Below are 20305 nucleotides of genomic sequence, written 5' to 3' on the forward strand. Positions count from 1 at the left end.
CTTGTCACACCACTTAATGTAGTAGTACTCTGTGCTGCAGGCAAACCGCAGTTGTGGCCTAACGACCAGAGCTGCCATCTAAGTCATGTAAATACAAAACATGTTGCATTACAAATGCTACAGGTGTCACATTCGCAAAAGTTATAACTATTGGCATTGTAAATGACAAAGCTATCAATTTAGCTATTTTAAAAACCAACACATAAATAAAATATTTTTCATTTACAAGACCAATAGCTACAACTTTTCTAATGCGAGACCTATTGCATTTTTTAAATACACTGCCTCCCACCCTATGGGATGTTTTGGCCCACCCTAGGGGTAACATATGTATTAACAAGGGAAGTTTAGGCCTGGCAAAGGGTGAATTTTGCCAGGTTGAAATGGCAGTTTAAAACTGCACACATAGTCATGGGATATGTTTAAAGGGCTACTTAAGTGGGTGGCACAATCAGGCCCTGGGTACCTGTAGTACCACTTTGCCAAAGACTTACAAGTAAATTAAATGTACCATTTAGGTATAGAAGAGAGAGCACAAGTATTTAATTACTGGGTAGCAGTTGTAAAATACACAGAGTCCTAAACGCCAACAAAATTAGTTCAGAAAACAGAATGAGCAAAAGAAAAGGGGTTTGGGGGTGACACTGCAGAGAGGGCCAAGTCCAACAAATGCCTATTGTCATTGATCATTAGCAAGGGACTACTTGTAGAGAGAAATGCCCTTTTTTCTTAAGACTGGATAATTCATTTATGAGGAACCTTTGGTGGCACCTTGAGCACTGCCAAAATTTGACAATGCATTGTTTTGCAGGTCTGGAGAAGTGTGTATAATAAATCCCTTGCAATGGACCTGTACTTAAGCAGCTACAGTGGTTTGATTGCAACAGAATTCTTCATACAAGGCTTACAAATATTCAGTCACCGAATCATTAGCCCTAACCACAGAAAGCCAATGAGGTGTATGTCCTTTCCCTCTGAGGCTGTCCCCGCTGCATATAAGCCCCTTGTTTGGAAAAGGAAGAATCCTTTACCAAGACACCTATCTCCATTTCTTGCAGCTCATTTACACCTGCTGGTGGTTCCAGACACTGCAGAAGGAACCCCAAAATAAGTTCTGCAACAAGCAGCTAAAATTACTTGTTCTGAATACAAAGTGAGAGCAGGCCCCATGCTCAATGTAATGGGCTCCATGTTCTCACTCTACATACCAGAGGCTGTATTACACAGAGTACCCCAGGGACTTGCGCCTGCTTTGTGCACACCCGTGGACTTTTGCAGAAGGGGCTGCAGATGCTTCTACAGCCCCTTCTGTTAGAATGATAGTGCTGGAGCACATATAGCCCCAAGCCTATCTTAAAAGGGAATTCCCTTATTTACATAGGGTTGTGGCCCCATACCAATGAGGGAATCTCTTTGCCTCTATGTCTACATTTTATTATGGTGAGAGGCTCAGAGGCAAACAGAACCTTAGGAGCTGCATTGGCAGTACACCCCTTGAGGATAGCACATTAGAGTGAGTAAAGTGTGTCCCATGAACCCCCCCCCCCCCCTCCAAATTTCTCCCTGCACGTAGGTTTAGTCAATCACTGCACCTGCCTGCTAGCAAATCTATATCTTTAAATTGAAGGTGAAATCCCACCTGTACTGTGAAACATGCATTTGTTTGCAAACAGCCGCTCCTTGTTTCACTGAAAGAGCTGTCCCCAGAGCAGGAACGGGTTCGTGGCTGCCCTGAGAGAAGCGCGTTCATTGTAATAGGGCGCAATGTCTATGTTTGGGTCCGGTGAACTTGTATAAAGGTGCGCTCTGATGCAAATAATCACTGTGGGTCCAATCTGTAATACGAGTCCAGGCGTCCACTTTCCTGTTTTGCCATCAACTGCGTGTCTCTCTTGCCTTTGCCTGCCACATTTATGTTACACTTACTCTTTGGATGTAAAGGTTGGCAATGCACTTAGAGTGCTGGCACTGCTTGGTGAATGGCTTTGAGCTCTCCAGAATAAGTAATATGCACGGATACTTGAGAACAAAATCAGGAACTACATTCCCCATGAGGGCACACCAATCTCACAGCATTTTGAAAATGGTAGTGGCCTTCCTGAAGACATTGTAAAGGAATGTGGCAGTGGCTTATGGATCCTGACTTCATCCCACACCCACCCACACAGCAGTCTTTTGCCCCCTCTAGGACAACAGAAAACCCACAAGTCATCAGGGAGAAGTATTCCTAAAATAAAAAACAAGCATTTACAATGCAATAGGTCTCGCGTTAATTAAGTTTGAGCTATTGGCATTGCTAAATATTGCAACACCAACTGCAACAAAAGACTATAAATTTTAGGCCAAAAAAGTGTATTTATTTTTGTGGCAATGGTGGCATGCTGCGCTTTAGATTAATACATTTAAAAGTAAAGTGTGCCATACTGCGATTGCTACAATAGTTAATTGTGGATGCGTTAACAATTGATGTGTGCACTGATGGCTGGTGGTGTATGTGCCTGTAGATATTGTGTACTGCCGGCTTGTGGTGTGTGTGCCTGGTGGAAGCATGCACTGATGGCTGGTGGTGTGTGTCCCTGCTGAAAGCGGGCACTGATTGCTGGTGGTGTGTGTGCCTGTAGAAATTGTGCACTGATGGCTGGTGGTGTGTGTGCCTGGTGGAAGTGTGCACTGCCGGCTGGTGGTGTGTGCGCCTGGTGGAAGCGTGCACTGATTGCTGGTGGTGTGTGTGCCTTAAGAAATTGTGCACTGACATCTGGTGGTGTGTGTCCCTGGTGAAAGCGTGCACTGACGGCTGGTGGTGTGTGTGGTTGTATGTGTGGTTTTGTGTCTAGTTGTGGTTGTGTGTGGTTGTGTGTAGTTGTGTGTGTGGTTGTGGTTGTGTGTGTGCATGCACCTGTGTGTCTGTGTAGGTGTGTGTATGAGTATGTGCATGCACGTGTGCGCACGTGTGTGAGTGTGTGTGTGTGTTCATGCTTGGGTGTATGTGTGTGGGTGTGTGTGTGCATGTGTGCATTTGTATATGTGTGTGTGAGTATGTGTGTATTGTGTGCGATGCGCAAGCTATCTCCTAAACACACTTCATCCCTTTGTAGGCCGGGCCAAGAATGAGCCATCACACACTGTTTTATCTGTTGCTCAGAAGTGTGTAATCATAAAAAAGTCACAGAGGCTACGAACCCTTGAATCATTAAAAAGCACTTCGCTTGAGTTACAAGTCAATAAAGCACACTCAATATTAAAAATGCTTGTGTTAGCCCCCAGTTGTAAAAGAGGCATCACAAATAGCCATCCATTTTCCTGCACTGTTATATCTGCAGTTCTACCAACCTCAGTAATGCAGATCCCCTGCTCTGGGGTCCCAAGAGTTGCTCCACGAGGAGAGATTTCACACCACATAAACGAGTCTCCTCTGCATTCTGCATCCGCATTTGTGTGTGTGTGTACATGCATGTGCATACACTTGTGTGTGTCTGTGCATTTGTGTGTGTGTGCATGAGTGTGTGTGCATGTGTGTGTGTGTGCATGTGTGTGCGTGCAAGTGTGTCTGTGTAGGTGTGTGTATGAGTATGTGCATGCATGTGTGCGCACATGTGTGTGTGTGCGTGAGTGTGTGTGTTCATGCTTGGGTGTATGTGTGTGGGTGTGTGTATGCGCATGTGTGCATTTGTATGTGTGTGTGTGCGTGACTATGTGTGTAGGGGGGCGGTGCTGTTATAAGTGTGGGGGGCACCTCGGCTGTTCCTTGGTTCTGCAGGGGGGGCGGTACTGTTATAAGTGTGGGGGGCACCTCGGCTGTTCCTTGGTTCTGCCGGGGGCGGTGCCGTTATAAATGTGGGGGGCACCTCGGCTGTTCCTTTCTTGATTCTGCCAGGGGAGGGGGCCTCGGTGGTTTCTTGGCTCTGTGGGGTGGGAAGCTGCAGAGGAGGTGGTGTTGGTGATACGTGTGTGTTGGGGGGTGTGGGTCCTGCTGCTACAGGTCATCGGTTCTGCATGGGGGGCAGCCGGCTCGAGGCTGGGGTGTGGACTGGAGGAAGGAACCTTTTGGGGGTACAACAGGACAGGTGCCTGTTCCTGAGCCAAGGGGGGGGGTGGGGCTGGGTGAGGACGGAGAGCAGTGTGGCGAGGCTCTCATTGCCGGGGGCTGCAAGAAGGGGGCGCTTCCAGGGGTGGGGGACCTCTTGAACTGCAACAGGTGTTGCTTCTGTGAGAGATACGATTGTATATAAAGGGGGCTTGTATTCACGGCCGAGGGGGAGTGGCGGCTTAATGCTCGATGCAGAAAATGTGCTTCATGCAGGACTCGCCAAGAGGAGGCGCTTGCTTTTGGGAAAGGGTGCAATGGGGGGGGGGTAGGACGGAGGATATGTCAGCTGCGGCAAAGGCGCCTTCGGGGGAGGCGGGGCTGGGGGCTCGCCAAGGGACAGTAAATGGATGCCACCTGCGGGGGTCGCATCTCCTGCTGTTCAGGTGGAGAGAGGTATGGGGGTGCACGGGGAAGGTTTTTAAAGGGCTGCTGCGTGCATGGGCTGCTTCCAGAATAGTGCAGTGTGAGTTTAAAAGTGAAAAAATGCCTTGACTGTGATGTAAAAACAACACTCGGTGTGGGCTTCCCACAGTAAGGCCAAGCCTCTGAAATCCAAAACAACTAAACAAATGGCAGTACTGTAACTACTAATTATCAAGGACATTTGGTTTCCACACACAAAGAATTAAACTGGGTGTGAGTTTTGACAGTCTGTCAGTCTGACTCTCTTTTATTTTTCATGCAATATTTTGAAAGTTTTTGTTGGTTATGATTCACCAAAATACACAGAAATGAAAAGAACAAACAATACAAGAATTCATAAAAATGGCATTTTCATAAAATGCACAATAGTAGAAAAGACATTCAAACGTTGTTGATCAACATTAACACTCCAATCTCACACTCTCACACAAACCATGCATACACAAAACGCTATTTACAATTGAATGTCACAAAAAACTGTTGGAATACACCAAAGAAAGTTGTCTGTATCAATTAGCAATTTTTAGCCATAAATGATGATTATCTTCAAATTATGCTCTTAAGGTGTAGAAAAAACGGTCTACGCGTTTCGATCCCCTAGCTGGTCGGGGGGTTCTCATCAGGACCTCAAAGCTTAGATAGGAATGTGCCCTATTTAATAGGAAAACCGGATGTTGACAAATAGCTTCTAGATGAATATTGTTTAGATTAGTTTTCTGAACTTGTGTCGGGACGAGGCGTGCGAGGAGCCAGGAGCAAATCAAGGACCTCCAAGCTCGTGTCATTAGCCCAAACCGAAGCGTCGGTTCTGTATCACCAATTTCCAAAAACTGCAGTTTTTGGAAACCGGTGACACAGAACGGACGCCAGGATTTGCTCCTGGCTCCTCGCACGCCTCGTCCCGACAGAAGCTCAGAAAACTAATCTAAACAATATTCATCTAGAAGCTATTTGTCAACGTCCGGTTTGGGTTTCCTATTAAATAGGGCACATTCCTATCTAAGCTTTGAGGTCCTGATGAGAACCCCCCGACCAGCTAAGGGTTCGAAACGCGTAGACCGTTTTTCTACATCGTAAGAGCATAATTTGAAGATAATCATCATTTAAGGCTAAAAATCGCTAATTAATACAGACAACTTTCTTTGGTGTATTCCAACTGTTTTTTGTGACATTCAATTGTAAATAGCGTTTTGTGTATGCATGGTTTGTGTGAGAGTGTGAGAGTGTGAGATTGGAGTGTTAATGTTGATCAACAACGTTTGAATGCTTTTTCTACTATTGTGCATTTTATGAAAATGTCATTTTTATGAATTCTTGTATTGTTTGTTCTTTTCATATCTGTGTATTTTGGTGAATCATAACCAACAAAAACTTTGAAAAAATTGCATGAAAAATAAAAGGGAGTCAGACTGACAGACTGTCAAAACTCACACCCAGTTTAATTCTTTGTGTGTGGAAACCAAAGGTCCTTGATAATTAGTAGTTACAGTACTGGCATTTGTTTAGTTGTTTTTTACTGTGATGGGGCGGCTGTGGGTGGACTTGGGGCGGATGGCAGGTTTCTGCGGAGAGGGCTTGACGCAAGTGCTTCAAGTCACGAGACCATCTCACTGGGCTATCTTCTATTGGGAAGGGTCAGAGTCCAGTTGTGAAGCATACACTTCTGAACTTGTTAACCACAGTATCGCACCAAGACACACATTCTCTGAACGTGATGCTGGAGGAAAGAGACGAAGCGGAAGAGGAGGGTGCTCAGAAAGAAAAGAAGCTCTCTCGGAGGAATCTCTATGGACAAAGGGTGTGTCGAACAATAAGTTAAAGTGTGAAAGGAAATAATAAAGTGAAATGATGTGAAAGGTGGTGGCGGAAGATAGAGCATTTCTGATAAATGACAGGGGAACCAAGGCACAGGAGTGCGTGACTGGGAAAATGACAGGGAGGGAGAAAAGAATACAAATAGAAGAGGGGATAGGTGGCATGCCTATAACATGAGCATGCGCTGCTGTAGTTTCTAATACCTGTATATAAAAGGCGTTGTCGTTTCCCAGTTTAATGGAACTCAATGTGTCGACATAAGAAGGATGACAGTGTGGGTTGGTCATGGCGGGGACCTACTGAGAATCTGCTAGCTCCTAACGATCTGAGCAGCAAGTGCCTAACTCAGTGAGCCACCTGAACGGCCACTTCTGTTGCAGACCAGGCTCGCCTTTTGCACCCTGTCACTCACACATAGCGTCTCTCGGCTAGGGGGCTCGCGGGCAGCTGGCAGGATCACGAGACTGATGACCGAGTGTGAGCCGGAGGTGGGACTTCATAATATTTCACGGTGCACTGATTGTACCTCTGCCTCACACTATAGCTCCGTCGCTCAATCTGTACCTACTCGGACCCGTCATGGCCCGCTCTTCCTCGTACCTGCCCGAATGTGTCCTCTGTGCCTCGGATCAGTCTTTCGTCACTTCCTGAACATGCCTGATGGGTTTGGTCTCATCGAACGCGGGCCAGTCTCCGCTCCACGGAGGTACAGCCTCGGACTTCTGTGGTTCCGTGGATTCTGAACCTGTACAATAAAGGTCGTCATATCATGACGATTTTGGTATCAGCGGACCGCAAATGACGAGTGCGGTATGTACGAGTGTTTTCGTCATTACCGATCAATGGGAACACTACGTATTCATGGATTCCGTTCTGAACCCTCGGGTTCCATTTTGTGTCCGGCAGCTATTTTGTGTGGTTGCCCTCACATAGGCCGATGACTATGGCCGAACGAGTCTTTGGGACACGTACACCTTTAGCTGACTTCTGTGTGACCTGGATGAACTGACTCCTTGGCCGAGGCTCATCCTGTTGAGCCAGTTCCTTGTTAGGCAGCTGGTCGGATAGAGATCAAAGAGCAGGACATTGCTGAGTTTATGGTACATGCACACACCCTTCTATCTTGCTTCTCATCTGTTTCTGTTTCTTCCTTTATGGCTTAATTACTGATGTGGGTTGAGGTCTTTATGATGGGTTTGTCCGGTCCGTCCGAACAGGAATGTTGGTTTTTGCTTGGTCATGTCTGGTGGGCTGGACAACGGAAAGTGGGATTGTCGTTTTGCGATATGTTTGAAATGTCACCCTACGATTGGTCCATTTGAACGTAACTGATGTTAGCCAGGAATGTTGCCTGAAGCATGATTTTTGGCATAAAAGACAATGTCTCGCTACATGATTTTGGCTACTGCCCAGTACTATGAGAATAGGAACAAGGATGAGATAGAGAAAGCGGACAGGAAGAATAAGGAATTGAAGACTAAAGTTCTTTTACAGCAAGCTTATCCGCCTCGTAATATTCAGCACGATTATCAGCAACCTCAGCAATATCAGAGGAACTCGCAAAGGTTCGAGTCTTCTCAACCACGTTTTCCCGTAGGCCCTAATCAATGTGCGTATTGCAAAGAAGAGGGTCATTTCAAGAGTAGTTGTCCGGTTCTGTTACAGCGCACGAATGGTGTTTCTGGTGTGAGAGGTCGAGGTGTTCAGCAAGCTCCTAGAGGTAGAGGTCGTGGTCAGAACGTTCGTTCTTTGCCTCCACAGAATTCTATGAATAGCTTTGATCAGCAGAATGGTGCGTCTGGTAGGACGACACAGTATTATGTGGATGATTACTATGTTGAAGGTGAGAATGTGGATGGTAATGATTGCTAGGACAGCCGTAGACAAAGAGAGGGAGTTTTTTCAGTTCCAGTAGATCAGAGTGGACCTTATGTTGAAGTGATTGCATCAGGTGTGTCAGAGCCTTTTCTGTTGGATACTGGTGCTGCGAAGAGTTCTATCATGCACTCTAAACTCCCTGGCGCACCTTTGTCTGGCTTAACAAATGTTTCAGTAGGTTTTTCTGGCGCCCCGGTTTCAAATCCAATTTCTAGTCCGTTGTTGTCTTCTGTTGGACCTTGTGAATTTGAAGCACCCCTCATTCTGACAACAGGTTGTGGTGAGAACTTGTTGGGATTGGACTTGTTAAAGAGATTGTATGCAACACTGTATTGTTCTCCGTCAGGAGTACACCTTACATTGGGTAAGAGAGTGGTCTCTCAGATGTACTTGTCTAAAGATCGACTTCCACCTGAATTGTCTTCTCTCCCTGATTCTCTTTGGGCTACTGGTCCTAATGACATGGGTCTCTTAGAGATTCTGCCATATGTTGTGACGTTGAAAGTGAATGCTAGATTACCACGTATTCCGCAATACCGTATCTCCAGTGATGGTGAAAGAGCACTTTTGGCGATCATTTATGATCTGATTGAGAAAGGTGTGATTGAGAAAACGAGAGGTAATGTGTGCAATAGTCCGGGTTTGCCTGTTCTGAAAAGAACCGATTCTTCATAAACTCCTCTATATAGGTTTGTGATAGATCTTCGCGAGGTGAACAAAATTGTTGTTCCACAATTTCCTGTTGTGCCTGATATCACCGCTTCACTGACTTTGATCCCGGCTACAGCCACGTGGTTTTCGGTGATTGACTTGAAGAATGCTTTCTTCAGCATCCCGATTGCCGTGGAGAGTAGAGATATCTTTGGCTTCTCTTTAGGAGGACGAAGCTTCCGGTTTAAACACGCTCCCCAAGGCTATTGTGAGAGTCCATCGCTCATAGTCAAGCTTTAAAGACACAACTTGACTTGCTTGTTTTACCTGATGGTGCTGCTTTGATTCAGTATGTCGACGATCTGTTAGTTGCCGCCAACAACAAAGAGATTTGTAAAGAGGCTACTTTGTCGTTGTTACGTCATCTGTCGGATTTCCATCATAAGGTTTCTCTTTCGAAGCTGCAATATTGTCGACAAGAAGTTACCTATTTAGGTCACCTCTTATCGAAGGAGGGAAGGAAACTGACCCCAGAAAGAATTCAAGCCATAGTGAAAATTAGTGTACCTACGACACAGAGAGAAGTACGTGCTTTCTTAGGTATTACGTCGTATTGTAGACAGTGGATCCCTAATTTTTCATTGCTTGCGAAACCTTTGATAGCTCTTACTGTTAAGGATACTCCAAATCCTATTCCTTGGATTGACGAATGTCAGAAGAGCTTTTCAGAATTACGCGATGCGTTGTGTTCGGCTCCTGTGTTGGGTACCCCCGACTACAGCAAGCCTTTCACATTGTATGTCCACGAGAGAGAGGGATGTGCATTGTCATTTTTGACTCAACAGTTTGGTGATAAGCAGCGTCCATGTGCTTATTTTTCGCCGACTTTGGATCCCGTAGCTAGAGCGTTGCCGAGTTGTTTGAGAGCTACAGCGGCAGCGGCTCTTTCGATTCGACAGTCTGCTGGTTTGGTGATGGACAATACACTGATTGTGATGGTTCCACATGCAGTGGATACCTTGTTGAATCGTACCAAGACACAGCACTTAACTAGTGCTCGGTTGTCGGGTTACGAATTGACCTTGTTAGCGAGTCATGTGCATATAAAGAGATGCAACACGTTGAATCCAGCTACGTTGTTGCCGATTTCAGTTGAGACAGATGCTATTGAACAGCATGATTGCTTCCTTAGAACAGAGGAAGAAACGAAAGGGAGGATAGATCTGAGGGATACTCCTCTTTCAGAGTGCGATGGTACCTTATGGGTTGATGGTTCGTGCTTCAAGCTTCCGAATGGTGATACGACTGCGGCATATGCTGTTACGACTTTGCATATGATTGTTGAAGCTGCACGTATCCCACATAATTCGGCGCAAGCAGCAGAATTGATTGCATTGACAAGAGCATGTGAGTTGTCAAAAGGGAAATGAGTGACTGTGTATACCAATAGTCAGTATGCGTTTGGTGTGGCTCATAGTTTTGGACATTTGTGGAAGGAACGTGGGTTCCTGACTTCGCATGGGACTAAGATGCAGCATGGTCAGTTGGTGAATGAACTCCATGAGTCACTTACTTTGCCGTTGCAAGTTGCGATTGTGAAATGCAGTGCGCATAAGAAAGTTACGGATGATGTTGGTTGTGGAAATGCGTTTGCAGATGAAGTTGCGAAAGAAACTGCAAGAAATGTGATGAGTCGAATGTATGTTGCGGGTCCAGCGAGATGGGTTCCAGATGAAACTATGTGTGAAGATACGATTGAGAGTGTAAAATCCATCCAAGCTGAAGCTACAGAGAAAGAGTTGAATGAATGGAGAGAGAGAGAGCAAGGGTAAATTGGATTCGAATGGTTGTTGGATTGATTTGTCGGAGCATCAGAGATGGTTGTTACCCGATGCGTATGTGCTTCCAGTGGTTACAATGGCTCATGGAATGGCTCATATCAGTGTGAAAGGGATTTGTAAGTTGTTGGCTCCTGTATGGCAAAATGCTGGAATTCCCAAGTGTGCAGAGAATTTGGTCAAAAACTGTATGGTGTGTCTGATGTACAATCCTGGTAAGGGAACTCCAACCCCAGCTGGTCATTTTGCTCCGCCAACGTATCCATTCGAGGCTTTTCAGCTAGATTTTATCCATATGGAGAGGTGCAACAACCTGAAATACGTGCTAGTGGTTGTTTGCTCTTTTTCTAGATGGGTGGAAGCCTACCCTTTAAAGGATAACACTGCCTTGTCCACAGCAAAAGCCCTTATCAAAGAATTTTTCCCTAGGTATGGTTTGCCGAGAATGATCTGGAGTGATAATGGAAGTGAGTTTGTGGGTCAAGTGATGAAGAGAGTGTGTGACGGATTAGGTATAAGGCAGAAGTTCCACGCTGCAAATCATCCACAATCAGCTAGTTTAGTGGAGTGCTATAATGGCACTCTCAAACTTAAGTTAGCCAAGATTCAAGCGAGCTCTGGTTTACAATGGCCAGATGCCTTGCCCCTAGCTCTTTTGTCCACTCGAATGACTGTGCATTCACGAATGGGTTTGAGTCCATACGAGGTAGTTTTTGGTCAGCCGGCAAATATATGGGGTGTGCCGCGGCCGACAAAATTCAGTGAAATAGAACATCCTGTGTTGCTTGACTACCTGTATGAATTGACGGCTAAATTGCGTGTTTTGCATCAACAGGTTCACGATACATTGCCACAAGCTTCTGAAGATCCAGGACATGCTATCGAACCTGGCACCAGGGGGCTGGTAAAAAACTTTCAGAGAACCAAGAACGACCAGCCCAGGTGGAGTGGACCGTATCAAGTGCTTTTGGCTACCCGTTCGGCAGTACGAGTGCACGGTAAAAAGAACTGGATCCACGATGTACATTGTAAGAGGGCTCCGCCTCTGCCGTACGACCGGTGGGTCTAGAAAGGACTTCCTGATTCAGAGACTGAAACGTGCCTCGTTTTCTGCCCTTCAACGATGCCCGTTTGATTGGTACGAACACTGAGCAAGAAAGTAACAATCTCCTTCAAGAAGCTGTGCCTCCTTTGAGCGTTTGAACACTGGTGAACCTGATTTACTGTTTCGAGAACAGACATTGCCTGGCAAAGAGCATTATAATTTGCGACCGAGAGTCGCGGGACTAATAAAATATTGAAGTTTTCTTTTTATGATTTTTTGAAGGTTAACTCTCCTCCGAGGAACTACTTTGATTTTTATGTTTTTCCAACCGCCATCCGGGTTCAGCTGTAGGGTCACGGTGCAAAGTCTCTGGAGTGCAGCCGAAGACGTTAGGTCGATGGTTCTGGTTGGTCTAAGGGAGTTGCCCTGGACTGACAGAAGCATTCCTTAGCACGGAACACCCATCCGCCGCGAGCAGCAATTAGAGAGGATGGAGTTTTTCGAGATGGAGAGACCTGTTGAAAGAATAAGCTTCAAGAACAAAATCTGTAACTTGATGAGCAGGAAACGATTTTTAATATTGTGTTTGTTTACATTGCTTAGCTTAATTCATGTTTTTAATTGGATATGTGACATTTTCTTTTCAAGTAACATTCATGCCCACTACGCAACCTACACCTCCTCCTACTGTTCCTTCTCATTCTTTTCACCCTTTGCCCGAACATGAAATAGTTAGAAGACGAGAATTTGCTAACAATTCCTTTGTTCAGCTTCTGCACCAACACCAGTTAGTGATGAACACAACAAATTGTTGGGTTTGTGGCCTAATGCCCCATACTACCGATAAAGGTATTCCGTATTTAGTTCTGCCTTTCAGCTACAATGGTTCTGTTTGGGCATACAGAACGATGTTCATCTATGCTCGTGAAGCCTATCCCCTACGTTCCGTGAAAGACAGTTCGAAGACTAGTGCTCTGGTCAAGGGTATAGTCGACATGATTAGAGGGATTACTTCCTATGAAACTATCCCGAGAGATGAGACACTAGCATACATTGGTTGGAACATGACTGGATATGGAGTTAGTCTGAGTGTTAACCAGCGAGCGAAAAGTTCTCCACCGATTTGGATAGTGCCCCATCAGGGTCATTATTGTCTGCAAGGTAATGGCAAGAATCCGAGAGCTCAGTTAGGGAAGAGTGTCTGTACTGAGACTTATGTATTTGCGTCTCAGACTTCCCCAGCGTTCCTAGCAGCTAAGGGTACCTATTTCATCTGTTACGACAAAGCGTACACATGGTTGCCCCCTGACTTCTCGGGCACATGTTTTGTTTCGTTCCTATTGCCTCCTACTTTTACAGCTGCGGCAGATTACCATAAGACGAGAGTCGCTAGAGGTGTCTTCAGTAAGGAAGATACTGCAGGACAAGAATTGGGATAGTTTCTTAAGGGTTTTCTGCCGTTCTGGGGACCTATGGCTAACAGTAGGAACATACGACAGTTGACGAGAGTGGTTGAGTCCACCATAGTTGAAACCACCGGTGCCCTTAGTAATCGGACTGCTGAGCTCCAGTCGGATCGTCTTATGACACTTCAGAACAGAGTTGCACTTGATGTCATACTTGCAGATAGAGGTGGAGTGTGTAAACTGATTCAATCGAGCTGCTGCGTTTTCATTCCAGACAACGCTCCATCAGTTTTCCAGGCCATTTCTCAGCTACATAAGATCTCCGAGTCTGTACATATAGACAAGGGAGATTGGTCGTTGATGGGATGGTTTTAGAAGTTGGTATCCACGTGGGGATGGAAGATTCTGATGGTCATTGGGATGGTCTTAGCTATCCTTTTCCTGTTCTGTCTCTGCGTACAGTGCGCTCCTGCCATATGTGGCCTTTGTGCTACTTCGTGTGCGAAGAGGCCTGTCCAGAGAGAGTTGCTAAGTACTAGGATGATGCTACAGCAACATCATGATGATCTGATGAATATAGACCTGGATTCAGACTAACATGAGTTTAGGTTTATTGCCTATGTAAGGGCAAAAGGAGGGCCTGTCGTTCCGTGGATTCTGAACCTGTACAATAAAGGTAGTCGTATCATGACGATTTTGGTATCAGCGGACCGCAAATGACGAGTGCGGTATGTACGAGTGTTTTCGTCATTACCGATCAATGGGAACACTAGGTATTCATGGATTCCGTTCTGAACCCTCGGGTTCCATTTTGTGTGCGGCAGCCATTTTGTGTGGTTGCCCCCACATAGGCCGATGACTATGGCCGAACGAGTCTTTGGGACACGTACACCTTTAGCTGACTTCTGTGTGACCTGGACGAACTGACTCCTTGCCCGAGGCTCATCCTGTTGAGCCAATTCCTTGTTAGCCAGCTGGTCAGATAGAGATCAAAGAGCAGGACATTGCTGAGTATATGGTACATGCACACACCCTTCTATCTTGCTTCTCATCTGTTTCTGTTTCTTCCTTTATGGCTTAATTACTGATGTGGGTTGAGGTCTTTATGATGGGTTTGTCCGGCCCGTCCGAACAGGAATGTTGGTTTTCGCTTGGTCATGTCTGGTGGGCTGGACAACGGAAAGTGGGATTGTCGTTATGCGATATGTTTGAAATGTCACCCTACGATTGGTCCATTTGAACGTAACTGATGCTAGCCAGGAATGTTGTCTGAAGCATGATTTTTGGCATAAAAGAGAATGTCTCGCTCCATGAATTTGTGCAGTGTCTAGCGAACCACCCGTGTTGTGCTTCGTAGATCTCTGTTCCTGGTTGCAGCCAATAAAACTTGGTCTTTGACGTCATTGAGAAGTGTCCCGTGTCTCTGTTTGCCAAGGCAGGGGAATCCGAAGACATCGGGCGTTATCCCTGGCGCCGCTGGGTTCTAAAACCCGGTTCTTCACTTCCCAGGAACAGACGCCCGACTTCCGAAGATAAAGTACCGCTTGAACGAGGCAGCCTGTCTTTGCCTTGTCCTTGCAAGTAGGGCCACATTTTCCCTGCCCGCAAAGCCTTCTGCTGACACTCTGCTGATTCAATGACCAAATTCATGGTCTTGTTCGCTGACCACAATGGATACTGGGGCAAAGGGCTATTAACTCTTCTGAAATGGACATTCGACCCTGCCTCACAAGTAACAAGCAATGAACAAAATATTGTGCTAAAATACAGGGACTTGTCTAGCAGAAGATAAGAGAGCTTTTTCTCGAAACCGCATGACAGATCAATGTGCTGGTGCTGCACTGAAAGCGATCACTATTACAAAAGAGTGGTGCACGCGCGTCCAGCATCTGTCTTCAATTACCGTGGCCCCTGACAGCCACAATAATTGAAGAAATATGCCCTTCTGCTGCACGTGTCCGCACGGAATATGCAATATGTATTTGAGCTACTCTACTGCCTATGGCCTATTGCGTGCTCTCTTCCGAAAACACACGCACGAGAAGGCCAATGCAGCTTCCAAAAAAAAGTACGAAAAATCACGAGCAGCCAGGAATTTGTTAGGTAGCTTTACGGAGACGCTAACTACAGGACTCTTGGGCTCCGCCCACACTGCTACGCAGTGTGACGTAGGCTCGAGCCCTAAGAAAGAGTGGGTTAGGCGCCGGGCCTTCCTGACTTGGCCAGCTATCCACTACTGAGTTCACATCTTTCGACCCTGTGGGAAACAGATTAAGGGATTAACATCCTGGGAAGGAGACAGAAACCAGACTAGACACCAAGCCCTTATTCCAAATACAGTCCGACCACCGCCACCACAGTGGTTCCACCCTCCATATTTCGAGTGTGGTGTTCTGACAGCCACAGGTTTGCCGCCTCCGCCAGGATCTAGGATTCCGTAGTGGTGGCACAGTGGAAAGGAGTAGGAATATGCTGGCGGTGCGAATGAGGCACCGCCGAGCATATTCCAAGTTGCATTTCCAATGCCTATTTCATGTCAGTGAGCCCGCCACGAAACAGGTGGTGTACATGCAACTAAGGGGGCCCTAAAAGGGTGCCCTGCCACTTCTGGGTCTATAAGTGCATCCGGGGGGCACATTTTGTGCCCGACTGGACTTGCACCCATGTTCCTGCATGGTGTGGCATGCACAACATGGTCCATTCCACACCATGCTGAAATATGCTGCTGGAGCTGTCACGGTGGCGGTCTAATGTTAATGCTCTCCTATGAGTTTAACACAGACCTCTCTGCCGCAGCACCGACCGCCCCAGGATTTGCGGTCCTCCTCCCAGCGCAGCGATGGTGATGCTGCAGGAGGACCGCCAAACTCGAAATAAGGCCCCAAGTGCCCGCTCTTTACCCCTCCGAGGGCACAGTGGTATTAGAGAAAGGCACGACGATGCTGTGCAATCCCATCTACTCTATGGATCATGCTGAGGTACATGTAACTCTGAGGTAAACACAGGAATGTATGCCTTCATTTGCATTCGCAGGTACAGAGGCAACTCAATAAATACCTATCACAAGGGTTCTCCTTGGGAAGAGACGTAGAGGTTTCAAGGACTCATCAGGCATCCCACTCTTCAATAAGAGGCTGCTCTGCCCCCAATGAAAGACGGAACCACCATTTCAATCCACAACTGTCTTTTATTAATGTGTTCTCATCGACACAGGTATGAACTGTCAAGGTTTATACCTGACAGGTTTTTATTTTGTAATAATTAGGGATGCACTTAGTGCGTCCGATGTGTAACTAAGGCCCAGAATTGTTTTTTTAAAGAATGAGGTGGAGGCTTGTCTGTCCAGGCATAAGGCGACTAAACCCACCCCAGCAACCCAAATTGTCTGTCTTTCCACACCCCCAATAGCCCCTGCCAGGATCTAGAGCCTGAATACTGCAGTTATCCTCATGGCAAGTGGAAGGAAATTTGGATTCTTACGGGCATAGATTTGACATAAGGGATGGCAGAGAGAAAGATCTGGTATTATAGCCAAACATTGCAATTTGCAGGGCATTCTGGGCTGGAAATGGTGGTGGGGTCCACGTAACAAACACCACCCTGGACACCTCTAAGTGGCTATCCAGATCCCCTAAAATATTGAAAGTCCAATGAAAAATCATGATGTCTTCACATTGTATTTTGGAGCCTTTCTTGTTATTGCTGATAGATCCACCCTCACACATGGGATACTGTTTTTATTAGGAAAAGAGTGAAACATAGAATAGTAGTGCTTTTGTTATCATATTACACATTTTTGGCTTCCTAATGTAAGTCAGTTTGCCAAGAATATCACATTTTTGACATAACACTCTCTAAATCGCATGATATTTTGATATTATGGGCAATTCCACATTCAGAGTTGTACAAATAGCCACTGTTCTTAAGCTCATATTCTTAAGCACATTTAAAAAGTACATAGCTTTTCCTTTGTTCCTATTTCTCAACCACTAGATTTTACCCTATGAATTTAAGGATGATGGATACACAATAGAACATCACTGTAAGCTGCATTCAGTTGATGACTCTGTATATTGCATGTTTTTGGAAACCAATAAAAAGTATACATCCCTGCAACCAGAAGAGCCAGATGGAAGTAATGATCTATTATTTTTGTGGATTGGTTTAATAAATTGGTTTATTATTTGATGGGGGTAAGTACCTACCTCAAGTAATAAGAAGGCACTTAAAGACAAAGGGCCCGCTTCACAGAAATAACAAGACAAAATACTAAACTTACTAACATTTTGGTATTCACAGAAGGCACTTACTTATTTTGGTATTCACGGAAGGCACTTACTCATTTTGGTATTCACAGAAAGCACTTACTCATTTCGGTATTCACAGAAGGCACTTACTCATTTCGGTATTCACAGGAGTCATTTAGGAGTCCTAAAGTTAGGAGTCCTAACTTTACTACTGCTAAAAGGAGAAAAATCCTAACTTTAAGACTTTTGGTATTCACAGAAGGCATTTAGGAGTCATAAAGTTAGGACTCCTAACTTTAGGATTACAAAAAGGGGGTGGGGTCGCACACTACTCACACACCGGCGGAAGTTGCCCCTAAGGACTCTGGTCATTGTAGTAGAGTGTTCGCGATGCATCATCTTTCGATCTTGCTATCTTCGCTGTCTTTGCCATCCCTGGACACGTGTTTCGGGTTTTCAACCCTCGTCAGCAGGGATAGGCAGTGTTCTGGGGTTGCCGATGGCTGCCAATATCTGCCAGGTATAGTACCACTCCGGCGCGTAGGTGCGGGATCCCAGGCTCGTCAGCCCGCTGCTCAAGGGAGCTTAAAGTTACAAAAAGGGGGTGGGGTCGCACACTACTCACACACCGGCGGAAGTTGCCCCTAAGGACTCTGGTCATTGTAGTAGAGTGTTCGCGATGCATCATCTTTCGATCTTGCTATCTTCGCTGTCTTCGCCATCCCTGGACACGTGTTTCGGGTTTTCAACCCTCGTCAGCAGGGATAGGCAGTGTTCTGGGGTCGCCGATGGCTGCCAATATCTGCCAGGTATAGTACCACTCCGGCGCGTAGGTGAGGGATCCCAGGCTCGTCAGCCCGCTGCTCAAGGGAGCTTAAAGTTACAAAAAGGGGGTGGGGTCGCACACTACTCACACACCGGCGGAAGTTGCCCCTAAGGACTCTGGTCATTGTAGTAGAGTGTTCGCGATGCATCATCTTTCGATCTTGCTATCTTCGCTGTCTTCGCCATCCCTGGACACGTGTTTCGGGTTTTCAACCCTCGTCAGCAGGGATAGGCAGTGTTCTGGGGTCGCCGATGGCTGCCAATATCTGCCAGGTATAGTACCACTCCGGCGCGTAGGTGCGGGATCCCAGGCTCGTCAGCCCGCTGTTCAAGGGAGCTTAAAGTTACAAAAAGGGGGTGGGGTCGCACATTACTCACACGCCGGCGGAAGTTGCCCCTAAGGACTCTGGTCATTGTAGTAGAGTGTTCGCGATGCATCATCTTTCGATCTTGCTATCTTCGCAGTCTTCGCCATCCCTGGACACGTGTTTCGGGTTTTCAACCCTCGTCAGCAGGGATAGGCAGTGTTCTGGGGTCGCCGATGGCTGCCAATATCTGCCAGGTATAGTACCACTCCGGCGCGTAGGTGCGGGATCCCAGGCTCGTCAGCCCGCTGCTCAAGGGAGCTTAAAGTTACAAAAAGGGGGTGGGGTCGCACACTACTCACACACCGGGGGAAGTTGCCCCTAAGGACTCTGGTCATTGTAGTAGAGTGGTCGCGATGCATCATCTTTTGATCTTGCTATCTTCGCTGTCTTCGCCATCCCTGGACACCTGTTTCGGGTTTTCAACCCTCGTCAGCAGTGATAGGCAGTGTTCTGGGTTCGCCGATGGCTGCCAATATCTGCCAGGTATAGTACCACTCCGGCGCGTAGGTGCGGGATCCCAGGCTCGTCAGCCCGCTGCTCAAGGGAGCTTAAAGTTACAAAAAGGGGGTGGGGTCGCACACTACTCACACACCGGCGGAAGTTGCCCCTAAGGACTCTGGTCATTGTAGTAGAGTGTTCGCGATGCATCATCTTTCGATCTTGCTATCTTCGCTGTCTTCGCCATCCCTGGACACGTGTTTCGGGTTTTTAACCCTCGTCAGCAGGGATAGGCAGTGTTCTGGGGTCGCCGATGGCTGCCAATATCTGCCAGGTATAGTACCACTCTGGCGCGTAGGTGCGGGATCCCAGGCTTGTCAGCCCGCTGCTCAAGGGAGCTTAAAGTTACAAAAAGGGGGTGGGGTCGCACACTACTCACACACCGGCGGAAGTTGCCCCTAAGGACTCTGGTCATTGTAGTAGAGTGTTCGCGATGCATCATCTTTCGATCTTGCTATCTTCGCTGTCTTCGCCATCCCTGGACACGTGTTTCGGGTTTTCAACCCTCGTCAGCAGGGATAGGCAGTGTTCTGGGGTCGCCGATGGCTGCCAATATCTGCCAGGTATAGTACCACTCCGGCGCGTAGGTGCGGGATCCCAGGCTCGTCAGCCCGCTGCTGAAGGGAGCTTAAAGTTACAAAAAGGGGGTGGGGTCGCACACTACTCACACACCGGCGGAAGTTGCCCCTAAGGACTCTGGTCATTGTAGTAGAGTGTTCGCGATGCATCATCTTTCGATCTTGCTATCTTCGCTGTCATCGCCATCCCTGGACACGTGTTTCGGGTTTTCAACCCTCGTCAGCAGGGATAGGCAGTGTTCTGGGGTCGCCGATGGCTGCCAATATCTGCCAGGTATAGTACCACTCCGGCGCGTAGGTGCGGGATCCCAGGCTCGTCAGCCCGCTGCTCAAGGGAGCTTAAAGTTACAAAAAGGGGGTGGGGTCGCACACTACTCACACACCGGCGGAAGATGCCCCTAAGGACTCTGGTCATTGTAGTAGAGTGTTCACGATGCATCATCTTTCGATCTTGCTATCTTCGCTGTCTTCGCCATCCCTGGACACGTGTTTCGGGTTTTCTTTAGGACTCCTAAATGCCTTCTGTGAATACCGAAAGTCTTAAAATTAGGATTTTTCTCAGTTCAGGAGTAGTAAAGTTAGGACTCTTAACTTTAGGACTCCTAAATGCCTTCTGTGAATACAGAGAGTCTTAAAGTTAGGATTT

This window comes from Lissotriton vulgaris, chromosome 2_1 (assembly GCF_964263255.1).
Source record: "Lissotriton vulgaris chromosome 2_1, aLisVul1.2, whole genome shotgun sequence".
In the NCBI taxonomy this organism is placed as follows: domain Eukaryota; kingdom Metazoa; phylum Chordata; class Amphibia; order Caudata; family Salamandridae; genus Lissotriton; species Lissotriton vulgaris.